This window comes from Moschus berezovskii, chromosome 9 (assembly GCF_049115385.1).
Source record: "Moschus berezovskii isolate FMDL1 chromosome 9, NW_MosBer_1.0, whole genome shotgun sequence".
In the NCBI taxonomy this organism is placed as follows: Eukaryota; Metazoa; Chordata; class Mammalia; order Artiodactyla; family Moschidae; genus Moschus; species Moschus berezovskii.
In genome coordinates, this window is record NC_142468.1 from 18,110,888 (window position 1) to 18,118,662 (window position 7,775).

Consider the following 7,775-nt stretch of genomic DNA (forward strand, 5'->3'; position numbering starts at 1 on the left):
CCCATTTGACTTCACATTCCAGGATGACTGGCTCTAGGTGAGTGATCACACCATCGTGATTATCTTGGTCGTGAAGATATTTTTTGTACAGTTCTTCTGTGTATTCTTGCCACCTCTTCTTAATATCTTCTGCTTCTGTTAGGTCCATACCATTTCTGTCCTTTATCAAGCCCATCTTTGCATGAAATGTTCCCTTGGTATCTCTAATTTTCTTGAAGAGATCTCTAGTCTTTCCCAATCTGTTGTTTTCCTCTATTTCTTTCCATGGATCACTGAGGAAGGCTTTCTTATCTCTTGCTATTCTTTGGAACTCTGCATTCAAACGGGAATATCTTTCCTTTTCTTCTTTGCTTTCTGCTTCTCTTTTCACAGCTATTTTTAAGGCTTCCTCAGACAGCCATTTTGCTCTTTTCCATTTCTTTTTCTTGGGGATGGTCTTGATCCCTGTCTCCTGTACAATGTCACGAACCCCTGTCCATAGTTCATCACATACTCTATCAGATTTAGTCCCTTAAGTCTATTTCTTACTTCCACTGTATAATCATAAGGGATTTGATTTAGGTCATACCTGAATGGTCTAGTGGTTTCAAACTTCCCTAAACGTCTGCAAAGGAAAATACTACACACTAGACAACAATCAGCAAAGAAAGATAAAATATCTTTATAATTAACCAGTTTTTGGTCCCACACCTCAGTGAAGAACTCTCATATGTTAGACAGGAATTAGTGTTAACACCATTTCCCAGATTAGATATGGCCCATAACCAATGCAGGCTACATAGAGAAATATTGGGAAGGAAAACCAGACCAAAGTAAACTAAGCAAGCAATACAGGAATAGAGCTGATACAGGTCTCCTGCCTCAGTCCTGACTGCCATACAGAAGGGCATGTATTCCAAATGGAAAGATGACCAGGGGCTTTTAATACTCTGCATCATGAAGGAAACAGAAAATCATTGTGCCAGCCTCCAAAAAGCAATGTGATTCCACTCTAGAATACAAAGCCCAGAATACCAGCGTTGTTCTTATCCTCTGAGGGAGGCAGAAAATGCCTTGACCTTAACTCGGTTTGGTAAAGAAGGGGAAGAGGGAGAGAGGATGACAAAAAAGAGAAGAAACTGCAAAACACTGTGCTCCCTCAGCTGGTCACTCCTCACAAAGGTTAAAATAAAGCACAAAAGTTCAACTGAGAAGACTAATCTCTCTCCCCATGTGCCCAATCTGCTTCTCAGCTCCCTCCGATTCTACCTGTGGCTGATCACAGATACAGAAGGGAACAATACTCAGTAATACTTATAAAACAAAAACAAAATTCTACTAATGCTAATGAATTACAAAGACCAAAAATTAAAATTTATAAAAGAGCAGTTTAAGTTTTGGTATAAAATGGTAGAGAAAGAAAAAAATCAAGCAACTTTTTATTTTTAATATCATATCTAGTATAAGATACAGCATGAGAGTTAATTACATTTTAATGATAAAGTGGTAATGAGGACTGATCTGAAACATCAGGAACACAGAACTGTGAAACCAGAATGAATTTCAGAAACTGTAACGTCCATCCTGGGCCTTCCTTCTTCTCTTCCTGGGATCTTCTGGGTTGCCCCATTCCTACAGCCCTGATTTTTATTCCAGTCACCTCCCCATTTCTCTGCAATCCTTCAGAGACAAATTTAAAGCCAATGATCTTCATGCTGCCAAATTTAATGGATACTTTGCTATCTTCATCTTACTTAACCTTTGCAAGGGACAACTATTATTTTTGATTGTTCCACATTCATTCCCCGTTTAGGTGACAGGATCTACATTTTGTTTGGGGATCTACCCCTCTCTCACTGGATACATTCTTGGTAGGCCTGTAGAGTAAGGTGTTCTTTCCTATCCTAACCAACTGTTGGGCATTCAACTGATTTGTTCATCATATACTTTGACTTAGAACATGAATTCTAAAAGAAGTTAACTAACTAAAAGGTGAAAACTGCTATAGCAACCTGTTCATTCCAGTACTGCAATTATCAGTCTCCCCCGGGGGCTGCTCAGATTTCTGTCCTTTTCAAAGCCAGGGCCTTCAGCATTTCTTTTGATCCTGTGAGCTTCCCACATCCTTGTCATAAATTCCTCTTCTCCTCAAGTACATTGGTCATTTGCAACCAGAGTCGTAACTGATACTTTCCCTTAGAAGTATTGCCTCCTTCCACAAACACTTTACTTACTCTCTTTTGCTTCTAAGATTCTCATTCTCTCTCTACCTCATTGGCCACTCCTCCAGTCTTCTCTGATAACTCCTATATTCCTCCTCCACTCACCTTCTAAATACTAATGCTCCTCAGGAGTTTGCAGGCCTTCTTCTCTTACTATATTATATTCTCTTCCTAGTGTGAACGCATGGCTTTAAATGACATGGTCTCCAAAACTGTAACCTATAGCCTAGATATCTCCTCTGAGCTACAAACTTGTACATATAATTGTTTATTTGACATCTCTACCTGATGTTTTGATATCTCAAATTTAACATATTCAAAATGAATTCTCTCCCAACTGTTTCCCATCATCCCCTGCCAGCCCCTCTGACTACAACCCTCCACTCAAGGGAAGGCCATCATTCACCCCATTTAGAAGTGACTTTGATAACTTCTTTCCTTTGCTCCCAGTATGCAGTTCAGCTACAAGTCTGGACTTGAGTCTATCTCTAACCCACCTACTTCTACTGCCTCTACTCTACTCCAGGCCACCATCAACTTTTGCCTTAAAGTACCGTTACTGCCTCCTAACTGGTCTCCCTACTTCTATTCTTTGACTCCCTTCATTCTGTTCTCTTCACATCACTCAATATCATCTTAAACTATGAATTTTCACATTTTCTTCATGTGGCTTCCCAATATATCTAGGAAAAAATCAAAAATCCTTATCCAGGCCTATAAGGACCTATGTGATCCATTCCTGCCTCTCCAAAGACATTCCAGAGTTGTTCTCTATTACTTGCTCACCAAGCTCCAGCCAAACGGCTCTCCCTTAGTTCCTTGAACACATTTAGCTCTTTTCTATGCTAGTGATTTGCACGTGTCATTTCCTCTACCTAGGAATGCTTTCTCTTCAATTGGTTAGCTGCTTTTTTACTCTTTAGGGTTCTGTTCAACAATCAACTCACATAAAAAGGTTATGTATGCCTGATCCCTTTATCCCAGGAAGGTTCCCCATAACCCCAGTTTTACTTTCTATCCATCCCTACTGTCTCCATTACAGCACCCATCACAATTTCTAATTCTTTTGTTTTTATATAGTATTCACTTTTTGTCAGCTGTCATAAAAAAGGGCAAGCTTGTTTACAAATTGTAAGCTCCATAAACAAGGACAAGAACTAGTCTGTCTTGTTCACTACTTTTATCTCCTAGCACCCAGAACCCAACACCTGGTGCCTGGCGGAGTACTGTATGTAATTCATGAAGAATTTAGGTCTCCAAGAGTCATTTCTGATACTATGAAGCTCTGAGATTGTCTTTACTATGAGCTTTAAGGGCTTTTATACAAGCTTCTCTGTAAGCAGCTGCTGCTGCTAAGTTGCTTCAGTCGTGTCCGACTCTGTGCGACCCCAGAAGACGGCAGCCCACCAGGCTCCCCTGTCCCTGGGATTCTCCAGGCAAGAACACTGGAGTGGGTTGCCATTTCCTTCTCCAATGCATGAAAGTGAAAAGCGAAAGCGAAGTCGCTCAGTTGTGTCTGACTCTGAGCGACCCCATGGACTGCAGCCTACCAGGCTCCTCCATCCATAGGATTTTCCAGGCAACAGTATTGGAGTGGGGTGCCATTGCCTTCTCCGCTGTAAGCAGCTGCTGCTGCTGCTAAGTCGCTTCAGTCGTGTCCGACTCTGTGCGACCCCATAGACGTTAGCCCAACAGGCTCCCCTGTCCCTGGGATTTTCCAGGCAAGAACACAGGAGTGGGTTGCCATTTCCTTCTCCAAAATATGAAAGTGAAAAGTGAAAGTGAAGTCGCTCAGTCGTGTCCGACCCTTAGCGACCCCACGGACTGCAGCCCACCAGGCTCCTCCATCCATGGGATTTTCCAGGCAAGAGTACTGGAGTGGGTTTGGCAATGGCAAGCCACTCCAGTACTATTGCCTAGAAAATCCCATGGATGGAGGAGCCTGGTGGGCTGCAGTCCGTGGGGTCGCTAAGGGTCGGACACGACTGAGCGACTTCACTTTCACTTTTCACTTTCCACTTTCACACATTGGAGAAGGAAATGGCAACCCACTCCAGTGTTCTTGCCTGGAGAATCCCAGGGACGGGGGAGCCTGGTGGGCTTCCGTCTATGGGGTCACACAGAGTCGGACACGACTGAAGTGACTTAGCAGCAGCAGCAGCAGCAGGCACTAAATAAATATCTGCATATTGAATGAATGACACCACAAATGATACCTAAATTTTTGTCTCTATTATTGACCTCTCTCTGAACTCCAAACTATTTCTAACTGCTTGCCAGGTATATCCAAGTGGATGTTTATCTCAATTTTAACAATGTCCAAAATCCAGATTGTCATCTTCCCCACCAAACCTGTTCTTCTTCCCATATTATCCATTTCAGTTATTGCCCAATTTTCCTCCCACTCAGCTACAAACTCTAGGTCTTGAACAATCTCTCTCATCCTCCATATCTAAATAATCCCAGTGGTTCTGATTCCTCCAAGTTTATTCCTACCATAATGCACTGTTTAGGTTTTTCATTATCTTTCAACTCCAACATGAAAACAAGCTTCTAACTGGCCACCCTGCCCTTAAGATTCCCCTTTCCAATCCATCTTTTATGCAGCCACTTGAGTTATCTTTCCAAAACACAGAGAAGTTTATGTCACTTCCCTTGCCCAAAGTTCAGTGCCTCAGAATTAACAGTCAAATCCCTAAGCATGACATTTTAAATATTCAACAATATGTCCTCAAATACTGTTTCAGTTAAAGCATCCACTATACTCCTCAATGAACCCTTTTCTCCAGTACACACTGGATTGGCTACTAAATGAACACTCCAACCTATTTCAGTGTTCAAGATCTTTCCCTTGGGATAGTTCTTCAGTAATAAGACCCTCCAGTAATAAACACTGCAATCCAGCTGTGATCTTTGAAATCCTTTCCTGTCTTTAAAATCTAACTCATATGCCATTCTCCATAAAGACTCATCTTTTCCCTCCAGTCAAAACAAATCTACCCTTCCCTGGTGTTCCCACAACACAGTTTAACCCCTCTTTAACAATTATCTCACCCTGCTTTGGGAGTTAGTTGTCTTCCAGCATGTTTTTCTCACTGGTTAAGGTTCACTGAATTTATTCATCCTCCCATTAACTCAGCAAGGTGCTTGCACAAACTAAGCGTTTAGGAAATACTTGCTGAAAGAACAGGTAACCTTCTTTATTTACAGGGGGTGCGGGCGGGGGTGTCAAAGCTAGAGATTAAGTACTTTGCCAAAAATGAGACCTCTACTTAGACGCAAAATTTAAAAAACTAGAACCTAAATCTTTTGAGCTTAGTTGACCTCACTTTGTCTCATACGAAGACAGTGAAATTTTTCACTCTCTAACAATAACAAAATGCCCCTGGTTTTATTTTAAAATATTTCTTTCATCCTCTTTACAAATATGTTGCATCGACCCTTGGGTCAAAATGAGGAAGAAGTACAAATTCTTAACTTCCAAGTTAATAATTTTAACTTTCAAATGAATCCTAAGTGCATTTGAGAGCCTCATGAGCAAGAGGGACAAACTTTAATAAACTAATTGAATTATTTTTTCCGAAGAGACTTCAGAGGATAAATACAACCTTAGAAACGAATACAGGCGGTAAACACTCACAGTCCCACACCCTCGCCTTCAAATGACACGCGAAGGAGAAACCGGCGGCCCAGCCCCTCCGAGTCGGCAGTCTTCCTTCTTCTAGTCCCAGAAAGTGGACATACAGAAGAAGAGGGTAGATCTGGGGCTGAAATATCCAGGGCAGAGTTGCCCTGGCATCATCGTTCCCCGACTACAACGGCCCAGTGAAGGGCCCCAAGGCTGGCGGGCGGGCCTCGCCGCGGGTGCAGTCTGCGAGCCCCCACCCCGGGCACTCGCTGGCTCCAGCTTTCTCAGGTCGGTCTTGTCCCCATGTCCCCGGCCCCCAAACCAAGGAAAGGAGCCGAAACACCGGCCCCAGAAGCCCTCGAGGAGAAAAGCCGAAGCCGTAGGGCTTCAGACCCGCCGCTCCAGATCCGGGTGGGGTGCCCCGGGGGCAGTTTCCCGGTCCTCTCGGGGTCAAACTCGGCCCCCGGCCCCGAGAAGCCGGCGCTGACTTCCTCCTTCTCGGAGGCCACCCAGCCGGGCGGGTATGGTCGGGACCACCCCAGAACTCACCTTCCAGTCCTGGGCAGCAGTCCGGCCGTCAGTCGGTCCCGAATTCTGTCCACACAGAGCGTCTTCCGGCTCCTGCCGGAAGCAGTTTGAGCGCGGGACAGGAAGTTTGGCCGCCCCCCACGCACACGCCCACTCGCTTGCCTCCCCGCCGGGCGCCGGTAACGCCGAAGAGGGTTCCCTCCAGGGGTCCTCAGGCCTGTGCGGGCCACGCTGGTAGCGCAGGGCTGGGCTCTGTGAGGGTAGGATCTGCGTTCTCCCGCATCCCACTCATTTCCTCTCGGCCTTTGTAGCTCTGTGGTCTGCGAAGCCCGCAAAAACGGGGTCAGGCAATTCTAGTCGTGACGTCACTGCTTCCCTGCTGCAACGGACGGGGTAGATTTTCCTGTCAGCTGAGATCAGTGCAGGTTGCAGTGGAGGCAAGCGAGAAAGAAAAGATCACTACTTAAACATTTATCAGAGTTCTCTCAGTGAAGAGGACTTTGAAGCTTAAGTGCCAGAGAAGGGAACTTCCAGAACAGTTCTGCATTGCATACCGGGCGGCGTAAAAATTTGAGACTCAGGTGTATAACTTTTTTTTGTAATGTGGATTCCCTAGAGTCTTCGTTCCGTCAGTACATTCGGATGTAAACAGCTCTCGGATGTCCACAGGGGGCTAGAACCCTTGAGTTTCAGGCCGGATGCCACAACTTACAGCTTTATGTGTCTGACTTGAGTATTTGAGATTAGTAATTTTTGAATACTTGCTGGGTCCCAAAGGATGGAGAGACTCGGCTAAGATAGTGGCGTGCCAGCGTGCTCAGCCATGTCCAACTCCTTTGCGACCCCATGGACTATCCCCACCAGGCTTCTCCAGGCAAGAATACTGGATTGGGTTGCCATTTCCTTCACCAGGGGATCTTCCCCACCCAGGGATCAAACCTGCATCTCCTGCATTCGCAGCCAGTTTCTTTACCACTGAGCCACCTGGGAATAAAAGGCATTTTCTAAGAAGGGCGTTTTCAAGAATACAGAGTTGAAGAAACCAGTAGTTTCCTACACAAAGGATGGTGATTTGAAAAGAAGCAACACCTTTCAAGGGAAGGTAATTCCTCCTTAGATAAGCCGAGTTTATCTATCCCAGGTGCCTATGGGTTTCTTTTTGTTGTTCAGTCGCTCAGTTTTGTCAGACTGTCTGTGACCCCATGGGCTGCAGCACACCAGGCTTCCTGGTCCTTCACCATCTCCCGGAGTCCACTCAAACTCATTAAATCGGTGATGCCATCCAACCATCTCATCATCTGTTGTCCTCTTCTCCTTCTGCCTTCAATCTTTCCCAGCATCAGAGCTCTTCACATCAGTATTAGAGCTTCAGCTTCAGCATCAGTCCTTCCAATGAATGTTCAGAGTTGATTTCCTTT

General features: G+C 44.8%; 1 protein-coding gene across 4 annotated transcripts in view; it reads right to left on the reverse strand.

Moving 5' to 3' along the window:
* Positions 1 to 6,671, reverse strand: part of ZNF410 (zinc finger protein 410) — a 39,484-nt gene extending 32,813 nt beyond the window's left edge. For 2 of the 4 annotated variants that reach the window (XM_055436484.2, XM_088839459.1), the window contains exon 1: positions 6,379 to 6,667. The gene's annotated coding sequence lies outside the window, so the exon portion shown is untranslated. Of the gene's footprint in view, positions 1 to 6,378 lie in introns of all 4 variants that reach the window. The other 2 variants (XM_055436486.2, XM_055436485.2) reach the window with 2 other exon arrangements.
* Positions 6,672 to 7,775: the final 1,104 nt, after the last annotated feature.